The 18,052-nt window shown below is 35.8% G+C and overlaps 1 long non-coding RNA gene across 1 annotated transcript in view; it reads right to left on the reverse strand.

Annotated features, from left to right (window-relative positions):
* Window positions 1–5,342: 5,342 nt before the first annotated feature.
* Window positions 5,343–18,052, reverse strand: part of LOC143676472 (uncharacterized) — a 75,101-nt gene continuing 62,391 nt past the window's right edge. The window contains exons 4-5 of the long non-coding RNA XR_013172110.1: window positions 11,781–11,837; window positions 5,343–5,498 (exon numbers count right to left, since the gene is read on the reverse strand). This is a non-coding gene — a long non-coding RNA (uncharacterized LOC143676472). The remainder of the gene's footprint in view (window positions 5,499–11,780; window positions 11,838–18,052) is intronic.

Genomic DNA, 18,052 nt, shown 5'->3' on the forward strand with positions numbered 1-18,052 from the left:
TGACAGGATAAATTACTATTATTACCTAATTTTAAGTAATTGTCACAGTCACTCCAATCTTCCAAAACCACGATCCTTATCAGTCAGCAACCATAAGCATTGAAGCAAACCCCCCACCAGTAAAAAGATTAGGATTTGTTGAAAGTTCTAGATGACGGCATGCATTTTTTAGCTAAAAAGTATTTTATAATGAAGGTACGCATTCATTACATGCCTTTTATTTACATCAAAAGCGTAAACTACTTTTATGTGCGCTGGGAAGCCAAAATAATTGTGCAACTCACTTTATTGCAATATTGCAATATTCTGTATTGGAACCTGCAATATTTCTAAAGTATGCAAGTGTGGATAACATATCTTCATTCAAATTCTAAGATTCATTTCCATTAGAATCTTAAGATGAAGAAAGGCACAAAATCCCTCTGATATTATTAAAAATGCAACTTTAAAGGCTAAACTTGTAATAGCAACATTATTTCTTTATTACATCTCTTTTTTGCTCCAAACTTTACCTGTATGTATTCAAATCTGGGTTGCTTTAATACCTCTTTGGATAACATTCTTATTTATCATTATTGAACATAGCATGGAATCAGAAATCAATCTTTTTTATTTTTGGTGAAGAATAAATGGAAAAGAAAATAAAAAGTATGAAAGGAATCTTCTGTTAGTGGATTTTAAGACTAGGGAACTTGAATTTTAGTTGGAAATTTAAAAATAGTTTTATATATTAAAACAAAAATACGTTATAAAATATCAAGCATATTAGGCTTATCAAGCATTTGAGCAGGATACCCTATACTTTGTGTGCTTTTCCTCCTTGTCAGGTAAAGCAAGAATATTCAGGAAATAAAGCAAACAAAACAAAACGGAAGAAAAAATATTGGGAATTTTAATTTCAGTCTTTATAGTTTATTTCTCAGCCTTCTATTTAGAGATTATACAACTGTGAACAAGAAGTAAGTATGAATAGGTACCTAAAGGTAGTTATTTACGAGTGTTGAAATGAGTGATTTGGAGTTTTTAGTATAGGGAGATTTCTATCATGATATGAAAATAAATGAGAGCAAAAGAACTCCTAATGGAGATGCTCTGTGCTTGGTAATGTGAAAGGGACTAGATAAAAAGTGGTCTGATATGAGTATGTGCCTATTTTATGCTGTGTCAGAAGTATGGAGACATAAAGACAGAGAAAATTATTAAGGAAACATTTACTATATATCTACCTATTATCTCAGTCTAAAAGAGAAATATCCTAAGCATTGAAAAAAATGGAAAAATAACCTGGTGAATCAGTACATTACATAAGCACTTGGTATTTTTGAGTTTTATATGCATGATTCTTGGTTTTGTGTCCTTTCATACACTAAAGATAAAGAGAATAAACTCAGGAATAACTCTTGATATTTCAGCTTCAACAGATAGAAAGTGTACAAACAGCCATTGAGAAAATTCTTGGATAGAAGTGACGTATCCTGTAATTTCCTTTCATAAGGACATTCATAAGCATATTTGACCAGAAACCTCCACACATTAGAATTTGCAGATCATTTAAATTAATTTCTCTTTTAAATGGAAAGTTTTCACCAATATAGTACACCTATGAAACTGATCTTTAAAAAACAAATTAATATCCTCCCTTAGTCATCAAAGACTTTATAAATTATTATCTTGCTTTTGTGTTGCATCCTGTTGAGAACCAGATGATAAATAGTCATACATAATCATTTCACTATCAGAACAAAACATCATCTATTAAAAACCTTAACAAGTAACTCATTAGTCTTAACAGCAGATCTCATTTGAAGTGATCAATTACAAATGATTTCAAAATTCAGAAACTCTGGGCTTCCTCTAATTATTAAGGAAATGATTGCATCCTGTTGAAACATCATGCATACATATAAACTTAGTACATCATATCAATTGAATAATGTTTCTAAGTAACTTGCTATTTGAATAATAATAACATGATAGTAGGAAACATTTAAATATTGTCATAGAGATGTTCCTAATATTTTTGTACAAACATTTACTGACAAATATTTTAAAGAAGTTTTAACTTGGGAACTCTGTATCAAGTTAGAACTATAAAGACTTCAAAACAAAATACAAATTTGCCTAAAATTAGTGTGTTTTAGTTTTCCAGAGAAGCAGAACCAACAACAGTTTGTGTATATATACACATATATACATGTATATATGCACATATCTATGTGTCTGCATATATACTTATATATGTATATCAAGAGATTTATTCTTAAGAAATTGATGCACGTGATTGTGGGTGCTGGCAAGTCTGAAATTCATCGGGCAGACTGACAGGCTAGAAATTCCAGTAAGAGTGAAGTTGCAGTCTGGAGTCTGAAATTTGTAGGGAGAGGCAGGCACACTGACAACTCAGAATGTGTGGAGAGCTTATCTTGACGCAGAATTTCTTCTTTTTGGAAACTTCATCTCTTTGCTTCTAAGGCCTCTGACTGATTGGATGAGACCCACCACATTATCAAGGGTTATCTCCTTTAGGCAAACTCAGTTTATTGTGAATGCTCATCACATCTAGAAAATATCTCTGCAGCAACATCTAGTCCAGTGTTTGGCCTAACAACAAGATATTATAGCCTAGTTAAGTTGACACATTAAATTAACCATTATAGCATATTTTTTACCTTTGTAAGAAATAAAAATAGAATTTGCAATTTTTTCACTTCACAAAAAAAAAACACCTTTTGAAAAAAAATTTTTTAATTAAAACGTATTACAGTAGGGGAAAAAATGTTTATTTTACATGATCCTTCTGTCACATACCCAAATTCGTTAGAACAGAATATATTTTGTTAATTTTTGTCACTTCCAGAGTACCAAACATGAGATTACACAGAAAAATATTTACATGATTCCTGCATAATTGAACAAATTTTCATTCTGTAAACCTTTATTTTGGTAACTATGCACAGGAGACACTGAAGATACTGCAAGGAAAGTCATAGCCCCAGCTCCTTAGAGTCCCCATATAAGCAACACTTGGGAGTTCAGATACTCATTTTGACACAATATAATTTTATGTAACACAAGTTTTGGGATCACATCATTTCTTAGTTCAGATTTACATTCTCAATATTCCCTTTCATATCTTCTGCTCTTTTTCCCATTCTAAATTCTTAGTCAATTTATTTGAAATCCTGGTTTTAGTTCCTGTTGATTTTAAGATTACTCTCCACTCTTCCAATTTTACTTTCTCTAAAATTAGACAATACACATGATGAAAAAGCACAGTGCCTGTAACCAAGTTTGTTAGTTCCCTTCGCCCTATTCTCTCCACCAAAGGGGTTATGCACTGCACATTCCACTTTGTCTAATTCCTCAATAATAAAAGTTCTAAATTTTATCTCCCTAATATTGTTCTTCATTTTAACAATAATTAAAATGCCCATAGTCTTATCTTCTCCCCAGAGGATCGTAGATATAAACTTCTGTAAGCTATATATTTGTACAATGCCTGCTAATTAGGGGTGAGATGAAACAATTCCCTTATCTTTGAAGATTACTTTTTAATAATATTATTGCTGCAATCTAAGGAAAAGAAAATCCTATGCAGAGGAGTTAATGCATCCTTAGGAAGAACTAGCCAGTTATCAGAGATTCAATGAAGTTTTAAAATGGTATATATGAGTATTCTCGACAACATCTTAATGTGTCATTACTAAATATCAAGCTAGGTATTAATCTCAATGAATACTTGTTACACCGTGTTGAACATGGTGCTTTTCTAATGATATGATAAAAAGGTTTTGGAGTATAGAAACTTATTTAAGTAATTCTTCTTATAAGGTAATCAGGCATGTGAAAATTCAACTTAATTTAAGCTTGAAGCATAAATAATAACATATCAGGCACAGAAAATGGGCAAAAGATACATATTCTTAATTTGTTCTTTATGCATGCTATATTGATGCTTCTCATGAGAATTTTCTGAGCTACAAACTATTTTCCAGGCTTTACAGATGAGGAAACCAAAATTTCACAGGAGTAATGATCATAACTTGAATGGAAACCAAGGTCAGCTTGAATCTTTGCAAGAAAGAAATGCTAAGAATGCAGATATGAAAGTATAGACATTCTGTCTGCTTGTAAAACTTTGAAAGATTTTATTATGGAGTAATGTGTTACCAAGATCATGATAAGCACCAGAGTCTCATGGCACTTATTCATGGGGCTGACTAACAATAGGTTCATAGATTTAGAAAGCAGACATACTATAACCACAACAGGCCCTCCTGCTCCAAAGTTATCACTAGTTATCACTGAGGTGTTCCTCTTATCAAAATAGATTAAACAATAGTTTCTGAGACTTTGCATGGAGATGTTCTCTTCTCACCCTGGCCAGCTAGATGGCAGAATTTACTACTGTTTGATGTCTTATTTGAGGAGGTGTACCTATTGGAAGCTATTATCTTTTCCAGAAAAGCCTGATCTAGTCTTGTAGGGAAAGTCATGTTTCTTTTAACCCTTTGGATTGTTTCTATGGAGATGTAGCACATCCAATCATGGATGACGGTCTAATGGTCATTTAATGACATTTTGATTAGATGGAAATGTGACTCCATCCATTCAAAGTCAATCTCGATTATTTACTGGAGTTTTTTAAAAGGGAAAACATTTGGAGACACCTCAGAGCTGACAAAGACAGAAACAATTGGAGATGCACGAGGAAAATGTCCCTGGGCAAGCTGCTTGAAACCAGAAACCAGAGGGCCAGCAGATGACATCCCTATGCCTTCCAGCTGACAGAGGTGTTCCACACCCTTCATCCTTTCTTGAGTCAAGGTATCTTTTCTTGGATGCCATAGTTTGGACATTTTATGGCCTTAAAGCTATAAACTTGTAATTTAATAAATTACCTTTCTAAAAGCCAACCCACCTCAGTGGCAGAATTCTAGCCTGCCATGCTGGGTACCCAGGTTTGATTCCCAGGGCCTACCCATGCCGAAAAAAGTCAACCCATTTCTGGTATATTGCATTTCTGGCAGCATTAATAAACAAAAATAGGAGATTAATTAGGAAATAGTTTACACTGGGTGGGGAGGCCACCTTTTTTTCAGAGTTAAGGAGATTATAATGTTAAATGCATCCTGAAATTATCAAATAAAAATCAAGTGGAATATTTTTCCTTTGCATTTTTTGAAATTAGGACAATTCTTCAGGGCATTACAACATTCTTACATTTTTGTTTGTCTGCTGGCTTTTAATTTTCTGGATTTTTAAAATTAATATCACACTGCACAAAATTTGTTTCAAAGCAATTCCTTACTGGCCAAGAAGGACTCTAGTTATTTGGTGCATTATATTATTGAGCTAAAGCTGAAAGTTTGCCGCCCACATGAACTAGTTACCATTAGAGAGAGCATTTCTTTGGTGAGAGGCAGCTTCCCCAATCCTTCTTACCAGTTAGCCTCAAGGAGGACTAGATAGAAACTGGATTGATGAAGCTCCATTTACTGTGGGAAAGATCAGTGAAATGCAAGTTACACTAATGGTGATTAAGTAGCAAAATATTCATAAAGAGAGACTTATTTTACTGTTACACAAAATGGAATTTGCAATAATGACTGCAATCAAATACATTATTTGGCTGCGCCACAGTGAATGCTGAGCAAGAGTGGAAAGAATGTTTAAGGCATTCTATGAGATGGGTATTTAATTCTGTAAATCCAGAAACATAAGGCATAATCTTTTCTTTCACCTGTCAATTTGAATATAAGTGAAAGATTCAGCCAGGCCATTCCTTCCTACTAAAATTTCCAAGTTCCTCTAACTTTAAAAGGGAGAATACAGGAACTGGGAAATTTAAACATGAGAAACAGTAGATATTTGAAATTTATGGGAAATAATAAAAGTGTCATTTTTGCACTCAACATGGTCCTAAACAAGTAAAATTCTTAGTAGAAAAGAATATTTCATGAAAATGCTTATCTGAAAAGTTTGAGAGCATAAGCCACTACTTTTCCATACATCACTAGTTAGCTATTTATAACAACAAAATGATTATTTATTGGGTCCCCTTCTTTTACCCTTGAGTCAACTAATTTTGGAACACTGGATAAGTCATAATTTATTCTTTACAACTTTGCATCTACATATTATATTTTATTATGATATAAGACTCATTATTATTTATGTATAGCAATACTTTACACACTTTTTGTAAGAAACTAAAGGCAAATTAATTTCTTTAAAATAATTAATCTGAGTAGATAGTATAGGAAATACCTCTGCAATATAAACCTGGAATTCATATGAAATCCAAGTATTAGACCCAGGTGCTGAATATATTTGTGGATGATGTGCTAGTTGTAATTATATTATATATTTCCATAACCTTTCCCCATATTATAGTAATTAAAGCATTTAAAGTTATTAGTGCAAAATTTTTTAATCCTATTTCAGTTCCTTGAATAGAGAGACAATATCTATTTTTTCTTATTATTCTCTGTACCTGCCTCGTATTCTGCACACAGTGAACACTTAATAAATGTTAAATGAATAAGTGACTTGAATGAATAAATTAGAGCTTTGCTGACGGTGTTATATATTACTACTTCAGATGCTACAAAGATGATTTTGAAAAAAAGAAAAGAAAACCTCTCCCAAGTATCGTGGAGTTCTTCCTGCTGACTCAGCATGGTATTTCTGTTACAGGTTTGTTGCCCTGACTACAGATAACTATTCTGTGAACTCCCTTCAAATCCACATGTGTACATATATTTAAGTAGGAAGATTGTTTTAATGCACATATATATTATATATATATATATTTAAGTAGGGAGATGTTTTAGAGAAATTATCTACACAGGAAGACTCCTTAAATTAAAACATTTCATGTGCATATATCTATGCCTGACAGCAATCTCAATAGCTTTAATAACGATTGTTCTGTTTTTCAGAGCCACACGTGACAAGTATTTAGTGTATAGGAAGAATCTACTCCCTAGAAAATGACAAGCCTTGCAGAACAGCCAAATAATGCAAGATATATGTATAGCTGAAAAGCATGTAGACTAGTAGAGTGGAAACCTGTCTTTGTGGATTAATTTTAACACTTAAATACCTCAGTCATATTCACCAGCATAGAAATCGATTTAAAATAAAGGGGTTGGCATTTCACAGGATGATTGCAAAATCACACAGGTAGGTACCAAAAAACAGTCACAAAGGTATTGATGGAGAAAAAAGACAAAGAATTCCTCATGAAAGAAGGATTTGAAAATTTTAATAAGCCCATTATAAAGAACTGATGAGCATGCCCCTAAAATTAATGCAATTGGAAGCATAGATATAAATATGAAATACAGTGGTGTAGATTTTGTCTCAGCCTAAGACAGGATACACAGTGTTTCATTATTTTATATATGGTTTATTTCAGTTACTAAATAATTATCATATTTTAGTTACTCAAAGCAATATGATTTTATGTTTTATTCTAAGACCTTTCATTATTTCTATTTTCTGTTAAATGATTTAGTAGGTTTTTTTTTCTTTTGCAGAAATGGTCCCCTATACATTAGTCAGCAACAAAATCCTCTCTCATCCTAGATATCAAAATTGTTATATGTATATGGTGAATTTATCACAGTGCAATTTCAAGAATGCTTGTCTGATCACTCTTCATCAAACAAGAATTGGTGTTTCTCCAATATCTTGTTGGCTTTCTGAAACAAAATATTTGAGAATTATGTTTAATTTGATTTAGTCTTAAGCTTTCAAATATAATTCTCACTCTAGAACTTGAATATAATCATTTAGTGGAATGATTATAGATTTGGAAACATTTAACTGGCATCTGAAAAGCTTTTGAACATTTTATCACTTTACATATTGGAAAAATTCTAATCAGCAGAAGAGATCATTGAAGAATATTATTTTGTACAGCTGTTTTGAATGAATGAATAATTTGAAAATTTCACAAACTTTTTGCATTTGATTTGATTGCAAATAAATATCTTCTTCATGAAAACTTTTTAACTTCACAATTTTATAAACTTTGCAAAGTTGACAAAGCAGCTATACCTTATAAGTGTGTATACATATATATATCCTAGGTGCTAGTTTTAAACTTCGTCTTCAGACTATGGTAAAAAAATATCAGGGGGAAATCAAGAAACAAATTCCATTTACAATTGCAACTAAAAGAACAAAATACTGAGGAATAAATTTAACTAAAGAGACAAAAGACCTATACAAAGAAAACTACAAAAAACTGTTAAAAGAAATCACAGAAGACCTAAATAGATGGAAGGGCATACCATGTTCATGGATTGGAAGACTAAATATAGTTAAGATGTCAATCCTACCTAAATTGATTTACAGATTCAACGCAATACCAATCAAAATCCCAACAACTTATTTTTCAGAAATAGAAAAACCAATAAGCAAATTTATCTGGAAGGGCAGGGTGCCCCGAATTGCTAAAAGTATCTTGAGGAAAAAAAAACGAAGCTGGAGGTCTCACGCTGCCAGACTTTAAGTCATATTATGAAGCCACAGTGGTCAAAACAGCATGGTATTGGCATAAAGATAGATATATCGACTAATGGAATCAAATAGAGTGCTCAGATATAGACCCTCTCATCTATGGACATTTGATCTTTGATAAGGCAGTCAAGCTAATTCACTTGGGACAGAACAGTCTCTTCAATAAATGGTGCCTAGAGAACTGGATATCCATATGCAAAAGAATGAAAGAGGGCCCGTATCTCACACCTTATACAAAAGTCAACTCAAAATGGATCAAAGATCTAAACATTAGGTCTAAGACCATAAAACAGTTAGAGGAAAATGTAGGGAGATATCTTATGAATCTTACAATTGGAGGCGGTTTTATGGATCTTAAACCTAAAGCAAGAGCACTGAAGAAAGAAAGAAATAAATGGGAGCTCCTCAAAATTAAACACTTTTGTGCATCAAAGAACTTCATCAAGAAAGTAGAAAGATAGCCTACACAATGGGAGACAATATTTGGAAATGACATATCGGATAAAGGTCTAGTATCCAGAATTTATAAAGAGATTGTTCAACTCAACAACAAAAAGACAGCCAACCCAATTACAAAATGGGAAAAAGACTTGAACAGACACCTCTCAGAAGAGGAAATACAAATGGCCAAAAGGCACATGAAGAGATGCTCAATGTCCCTGGCCATTAGAGAAATGCAAATCAAAACCACAATTAGATATCATCTCACACCCACCAGAATGGCCATTATCAACAAAACAAAAAAAATGACAAGTGCTGGAGAGGATGCAGAGAAAGAGGCACACTTATCCCCTGTTGGTGGGAATGTCAAATGGTGCAACCACTGTGGAAGGCAGTTTGGCGGTTCCTCAAAAAACTGAATATAGAACTGCCATACGACCCAGCAATACCATTGCTAGGTATCTACTCAAAGGACTTAAGGGCAAAGACACAAACGGACATTTGCACACCAATGTTTATAGCAGCATTATTTACAATTGCAAAGAGATGGAAACAGCCAAAATCTCCATCAACAGAAGAGTGGCTAAACAAACTGTGGTATATACATACGATGGAATATTATGCAGCTTTAAGACAAGATAAACTTATGAACCATGTAATAACATGGATGGACCTAGAGAATATTATGCTGAGTGAATCCAGCCAAAAACTAAAGGACAAATACTGTATGGTCCCACTGATGTGAACGGACATTCGAGAATAAACTTGAAATATGTCATTGGTAACAGAGTCCAGCAGGAGTTAGAAACGGGGTAAGATAATGGGTAATTGGAGCTGAAGGGATACAGACTGTGCAACAGGACTAGATACAAAAACTCAAAAATGGACAGCACAATACTATCTAATTGCAATGTAATTATGTTAAAACACTGAATGAAGCTGCATCTGAGCTATAGTTTTTTTGTTTGTTTGTTTGTTCTGTTTTTTTATATATATATTTTTTGTATTTTTTATGTATATTTTTTCTCTATATTATCATTTTATTTCTTTTTCTGTTGTCTTGCTATTTCTTTTTCTAAATCGATGCAAATGTACTAAGAAATGATGATTATACATCTATATGATGATATTAAGAATTACTAATTACATATGTAGAATGGAATGATTTCTAAATGTTGTGTTAGTTAATTTTTTTAATTAATAAAAAAATGTCAATTATTATGCAACAGTTAACTCTATTGTATTTATAGGCACTATATTTTAAGGACTTTAAGAGATTCTATTAAATACCTGAGCAGCAAAATCCCTGGACCTTTATACAGGAGGTCACAGTGAAAATAAATTTCTAGAAGATATTTCTAATTTAAACTAAGAAAAGTGCACCATTCTATTGTCAATAAATTAGAGATATAAATGGCCAGCACAAGAAAGATTAGGTTATATAGCAGAGTTGCAGCCAGTGTGTGACATTTTTACTATAAGTTACAGTGATATCAACACCCTTTTATTTTCCATCTAGTTCAACTCTGCATCCCCAGAGATCAAATTTCAATTGTTTTTGAATTAGAGAGGAAACATTTTTAATGATGACTAACCTGACTTACTGCTTTGAGGCAAAAATATCTTTATCAAATTTATGTCATAAAATATATCACGATTATAAACCCTGAGGAATGAGTTTCCAAGTGTTCATTATTTTCTAATAATGCGAATAATGTTTGAAGCTTCCATTAATTCTTATAGACCAATAAAACACTGAATAACTCTTCATAAAAAAAAATATATCAGGATAACTTGCTTGAAATTTCACAAGTAAAATATTTAAAATTTAAAATAAATTTGCACAAAGAACTACTTGTCCTAGACTCTGCATCTGAAAACAAATTAGCAAAATGATTTTCTAGTGTACAGAGGAAACTATTTTCTCTAAATATTCTCTGCAGTGCTGTTTTAGCTGAACAGTTACATTGTTCCCAGGTCAGGTGGCAGCTTCCACAGTAGCTTTAGCATTGGGACTACCGGCATAATGGAGGTATCTGCTTAGAAAGAATCTCTGCAATGCTCAACACAGAGCATATGGGTTTCTGCCAGATTCACTCAGTGGTGAGGAGGTGGAGGAAGAGGGAGGAAGCAACTACAACAACCTTCAGTTCAATTTTTTTAAATTTTCTCTAAGACTTATTTTTTGATACAACAATAATTTTAAAATGTGCTATTTAGTTTCAAATCTGTCTTGGTTTGCCAGGGCTGCTTAAACACAGTAACAGCGATTAGTTGTATTAAACAAAAGGAATTTATTGTCTTACTGTTTTGGAGGCTAGATGTAAAAAAATCAAACTGCTGGCCAGTTCATATTTTCTCTGAAGTCTGTAATGTACTGGTGGTGTTTTGCCAGCAAAGCATAATTTAATCTTACCCTAGGTCATATGGCTATCTCTCTGATAGTGTGTCTCCTCTTGACTGGGTCCAAATTTCCTCTAGTCATAGGACTTAAGGCCCACCTTGATTCAGTTTAACCTTACCGAATTAATAACATCTTCAAAGATCCCATTTACAAATAGGTACACATACACATGACCAGAAGTTAGGACTTGGGTATGTCTTGGTGTTACTCAATTCATAACACAAGTGTTTGGGGATCTCTTGTTTTACTTCTGTTATTGATATCTATTTTAATTGCATTAGAGGATACACTTTGTAGGCCTGTGATAACTAAAATTTTTAGTGTTTGTTTTATAGTACAGGTTATGGTATATCTTGGAATATATGTTCTGTGGACACTAGAAAATCATGTATTCTGGTATTACCTGGAGGGTCTTCTATTGGCTTAGAACCTGATGATGGATGGTGCATTAGTCAGGGTTCTATAGAGAAACAGAAACAACATGAGATATATGCAAATATGAGATTTTATAAAAGTGTCTTATGCAATTATGGGAATGCATGAGTCCAAATTCAGTAGGACAGGCCACTAGCTGGCAATTCTACTGAAGGTCATCAATGAACTCTCCAGGAGAGGCTGACTAGCTGAACTAAAAAAGAAAGTTCTCTCTTTCCCCTTAAAAATCTTCAATTGATTTGGGAGAATTGAACTGATCGGATTCTCTCAGTGTGGAAGACACTCCCTCAGTTGATTGTGAATGTAATTAGTCATAGGTGCAATCAAATTACTGATGATTTAATAAGCCAGAATTCTGCATTATTAACCAGCCAGAAAATGTCCTTGAAGCCTTTGTTAGCCAAGTGCTTGTTTGAACAGATAACTGAGAATCATAATTTGGCCAAGTTGACACATGAACCCAACAATCACAGTCCACCCCAGTTATATATATCACCATAAGCGAAACTAAATCTCTTAATAGAACACAGTAACAGACATATGTTGTTTTGCCTATCAATACTCAGCTCTCCTACAACCAGCAATGTACTAAATCACTCCAGAATAGGTGCAAGTCCTTAGGTAACATTCACTCTTAAACTTGATATCCTATAACTTAGAGACTATAACATGAACAACACAACTTTTGTCATATGATGGGAATAAAACAAGATATTTGATTTATGTACAAATACAAACATACTCATAACAAAACAAGGAGAAAATATTCATATATCACAATCTTTGTTTCTCCAACTGTTCATGTATCGTAGTTCTTATTTATCACTATCTTCTGCCACTACCCATTCCATGTTCCCTTTACCCTCAGCTAGCACTTCAGCTGGCCATGATTCTTTGCTTGGTGGGGTGACCCAAACCTTCATTCCTTAAGTTTCTGGGCCATTGATAGTCCTGCCCAGATTGGGTTGTTGTAGTCTTCCATTGACATTAATCACAGGGCATGGTAGTGCCAAGAGATACTCTAGGGGATCTCCTGTATTCCAAGAAAACTCTTTAACTCCATTGTGCAGTTGCAGTCCTACTTCCCTTTGATAGTCGGAATCCATCACCCCAGCCAGTACACCAGTAATCCCCTTCCCTGCCCATTGATTCAGAGGCAGGAAAAGCCTAAAGTGGCCAGGTGGCAGTTTTAACTTCCAGCTCAAAGGAATTTTTGTTGTGTCTTTTGGTAGAAGCACTCCTACTTTTGAAACAAAGACTGGTAGGTCAACAGAGCTTAAGATTGCAGCAAGAGGAATTGAAACATTTTCTAGTGGATGGCTAGTGGTGAAAGTGAGTGGTGCCACTACCATTTCCACCCATTGATTCCTGAACCTGTGAATCCTGGCTATGGAAGAAAGAACACCATAGAGTGGATGCTGATTCAGATATACTCAGCAACCTGGAGAACACTGCCCCAGCCCTGCAAGGTATTGTCACCTAGTTGCTACTGTAATTGGATCTTCAAAATGTCATTCCATCACTCTATCAACCAGCTGCCTATGGATGAGAGGGAACATGGTGAGACCAGAGAATTCCATGAACATATGCCCATTCCCACACTTCATTTGTTGTGAACTGAGCTCCTTGATCAGCAGCAATGCTGTGTGGAATAGCATGATGGTGGATAAGGCATTCCATAAGTCCACAGATGGTAGTTTTGCTGGAAGCATTGCATTCAGGGAAGGCAAACCCATATCTGGAGTGTGTGTTTATTCCAGTTAGAACAAATTGCTGCCCCTTCTATAACAGAAGTGGTCCAATGTAATCAACCTGCCGCCAGGTAGCAGGCTAATCTCCTCTGGGAATGTTGCCATATTAGGAATTGTATATGGGTCTCTGCCACAGATAAATTCGACACTTAGCAGTGGCTGTAGCCAGATCATACTTGATGAGTGGAAATCCATGTTGCGGAGTCCATGCCTATCCTTCATCCCTACCACCATGACCACTTCGTCCATAAGCCCATTGAACAATGTTAGGAGTGCCTGGGGAAAGAGGATGTCTGGAATCCGCAGAACAGGTCACTTTTTCCACTTGAGTAAAACCTTTCTCTTGAGGAGTTACCCTCTGGTGAGCATTCACGTGGAGCACAAATATCTTTATGTTCTTTGCCAACTCAGAAAGGTCTATCCATATAATTCTTCACTCGACCTCTTTGTTGCCAATTTTCCAATCATGTTTATTCTAAGTCCCTGCCCAAATAGCCAAATCATTAGCAACAGCCCATAAGTCAGTTTACAAATGCACCTCTGGTCAGTTCTCTTTCCATGCAAAATGAACAGTCAAGTGCACTGCTCAAAAGGCTGTCCACTGGGAAGATTTTCTCTCAGCACTCTCCTTCAAGGACATGACAGAAGGGGGCTGCAGGGCTGAAGCTGTCCACCTTTGAGTGGTACCTGCATATCATACAGAATGTGAACTAGGCCAGAGTTTTCTCTTCCTCAGTCAACTGATTTTAAGGAACTCCCCAAGATGCCATAGCTCCAGGCTGGAAAGAGAAGGTAATGTGACAGGAGTGGGGTCCATGAGCATGTGGGCCACTTTCTCATATAACTTACTTGTGCCATCAGGACCCGCTTAAGCCCTATCACTATAGGCCATTTCCATTTTATGATGGAATGCTGTTGTGCACACTCAACTTTATGGCTTGGTGGGTTAGACAACACCTAGCTCATGATAGGCAGTTTAGGTCTCATGGTAACTTGATGGGCCATAATTAAAGTTACAGTCTCTTCTAAGGCTAAGTTAGCAAGTCAAATGGTGTTTCTCAAAGGAGAGAGGTTAATTGTAAAGGATAGCAAGGCCTTGTTCCAGAATCCTAAAGGTCTGTATCTCTTACAGGGGCCTGCCAAAGGCTCCAGACAGCATCTCCATTGGCTACCGACACTTCCAACACCCTTGGATATGCTGTATTATATGGTCCAAGTGGTAGAGAAGCTTACAGAGCAGCCTGAGCTGGCTGTAAATCCTGACCATTTGCAAAACCTCCTCTTGTCCTCACTCAAAACTAGCAGCTTTCCTGGTCATTCAGTAAATGGACCAGAGTAGCACATTCAAATGAGGAACATGTTGTCTCTAAATTCTAAAGAAACCAACTAAGCATGTGTCTTTTTTTTCGGTCATAGGAAGGGTCAGATGCAACATCTTACCCTTCACCTTAGAAGAAATATCTCAGCATGTCCACCCCACTGGACACCTAGAAATTTCACTGACATGGAAGATCCCTGTAGTTTTGTTGGATTTATATCACATTGTCTGACACACAAATATCTTACCAGTCTAAGGTAGCCACTGCTTCTTGCTCTCACTATTACTTATATTACATATAATATCATCAGTATAATAGACCAGTGTGATGTCTTGTGGGAGGGAGAAAAGATCAATGTCCCTGTGGACAAGATTATGACATCGAGGTGGAGAGTTGTTATACCTCTGATGTAGGTCAGTGAAGATACACTATTGGCCTTGCTAGCTGAAGGCAAACTGTTTCTGTTGATACTTATTAACAGCTATTGAGTAAAACAACAACAACAACAACAACAAAACAAAACCATATGCCAGGCCAAGGTAATAAGATATGTTGATTTGCTCAAGCAATGATATCACATTTGGCATATCAGCTCCAATGAAGTCATCACTTGGTTAAGCTTATGATATTCTGCTATCATCCTCTAAGACCCATCTGTTTTCTGCACAGGCCAAATAGAAGAGCTGAATGGGGATGTGGTGGAAATCACCAACCCTGCATCATTCAAGTCTTAAGATTGGTACTAATCTCTACAATCCCTCCAGGGATCTAATATTGCTTCTGATTTACTATTTTGCTAGGTAAGGACAGTTCTAGGGGCTTCCACTTGGCCTTTCTTAATATAATAGTCCTCACTCCATGAGTCAGGCAAGCAATGTGAGGATATGCCATTTGCTGAGTATGTCCATTCTAATTATGCATTCCAGAACTGGGGAAATAACCACAGAATGAGCCCAAGGACTCACTGCATCCACTGTAAGATGAGATCTGAGCTAAAAGTCCATTGATCACCAACTTCCATAAGCCCACATTCTGATGAGGGATATGTTTTGGGTCTCCTGACATTAGTGTCAATTCTGAGCCTGTGTCTAGTGATCCATGAAACATCTGATCATTTCTTTTTCCCAATGCAGTTACCCTGGTAAAAGATCTGCTGGGAGCAAAGTTAACAGTGTAAATTTTTTGCAGCGTAACATGGTCCTTCCCAAATTGTACCTCATCTTGCCTCATTAAAGGCAGTCTGGGTCTGTAAACTATGTCAAGTCTGGGAATTGATTAAGGGTCATGACTCTTTATTTTTGTAATTCAAGTTAGACTTTTGTTGACTTGATCTAGAACTCTTCTGCTTATATAGCTCAAACAAGAATTTAGTGGATTGTCCATTTATTTTACTTCTAGGTACCCTGTGGTCTACTAGCCAATGCCATAAGTCTGTAAGTCAGATTATTTTGACTGCTGCTTTGAGTCTACTTCCATTATGGGGTCCATGCCCACCTTGTCTATGGTGATTATTTGTGGCCACATGGCTGCTGCCAACTTGCGATATGATCATCACCTTTCTGTTTAAGGATTCCAGTTCAGTGACAGCAGTTCCCACAGTAATACCTGACCGACAGAGGAGGACGACTACAGAACTCTTCAGGGATGATGAAGCTAGTCTCATGAATTTATTTCTCAAGGTTCTGGTGAAAGATGTGTCCTCTGGACATTTCTTGGGTGTGTGAGAAGGTCTTCTATGATAAATCCAACCTAATATTTCAATCTCTCTAAGCCTCTGGAACCCGCATCTACATTATACAAGGGCAATTCTGGCATTTTGACCTCAGTTAATGTGGGCCACCTTTTGATTCAAGTTAGTCAACCATTCAAGTAAACTGTTATTGCCCTTTCTAACCCCCTGAGCTACAATACTGAATGTAGAATTTTTGCTTAATGGGCCCATATCAATAAATTCAGCTTGATCCAACTTTATATTCCTTCCACCATTTTCCCATATCTTAATATCCATTCCCATATATATTTTCTTGATTTCCTATATAAATTAGAAAACTCATGCAGTCCTTTTAGAATATAGTGTATCTCCTTATGTGTCACATTTGGTATCTCACTTTTTGGGGCCTGTTAGAACTTTAATCTAGTTATAGGTCTTAAAGGAAGGAGGGGTGGAGGTGGTGAGTCATGAAAATAATTAGAACTGTTTTTCAAGCCAATTACCTCAGAGGATTCCATCACAGTTTCATCTGGTGAAAAAGGATTCATCTCCAGAGGGAGGAGTGACGGCTGCTTCCTCAGAGGATGTGCTTAGTTTTAGCAGGCATTGAAGGGTTGATCTGTTTAGCTGGAGTTCAGATGGCAGACACCTCAGGGCAGAGTGGAGGCTGGGAAGCTCTCTCCTCAGGGCAGCTGTATGTCTGATAGCTGTCTCATCAGGACAGGTTGAAGATGGGGTTTCTGTTTCCTCAGGAAGGGCTGGAGATGAGTTTGCTGTTTCCTCAGGACAAGAGCTTTATGTGTCTAGATTCCACAGAATCCTGGGTTTCCATGTCCCTACTGCCATCATTATCAACCCATATGTCCCTATCCCAAGTTTCAGGATTCCATTCTTTTCTAATTGAAGCCTTTACTTTAGTAGCAGGCACCCTGCAAGGTTGAGAATTTAGTTTACATTATAGATCTGCTACTCACACAATGAAACCTTGGGTCTCTGGTTTCCAGAGATCTCAAATCTGCAACCACAGGAAATAAGATTTTCTTCCAGGGCACACAAAGAAATCTTAATGTCTTTCATATACTGTTTAAGTTGAAAATTTGAAGAGTTCAGCTCATCCTTTTCTCTCATACCCACATCCAGCATATATAAGAACAACCAGCCAACATCATTATACTTCTTAACTTCTCAAAATTCTGTTAAGGTGTCAAAAACACTGTCACCCAGAGCCTTGCCTCAAATAAGAGCATGATTAGGAGAATCGAATGGTGATATGTTGTCTCTATATATTGCCAACCCATGGCATGGACTGTCAGTGCCATCTTGATTTTTAGAAATAGAGTCATTAATGCCTTTGAGTCTGATTAGAGTAAAAAATCAGTTGTAAAACTCCATTTTTAAGATGCTGCTTCTCAAGAACCACTCTTGGTTTCAAGCTATATTAGCCAATGTTCTGTAATGA

This window comes from Tamandua tetradactyla, chromosome 3 (genome assembly GCF_023851605.1).
Source record: "Tamandua tetradactyla isolate mTamTet1 chromosome 3, mTamTet1.pri, whole genome shotgun sequence".
In the NCBI taxonomy this organism is placed as follows: domain Eukaryota; kingdom Metazoa; phylum Chordata; class Mammalia; order Pilosa; family Myrmecophagidae; genus Tamandua; species Tamandua tetradactyla.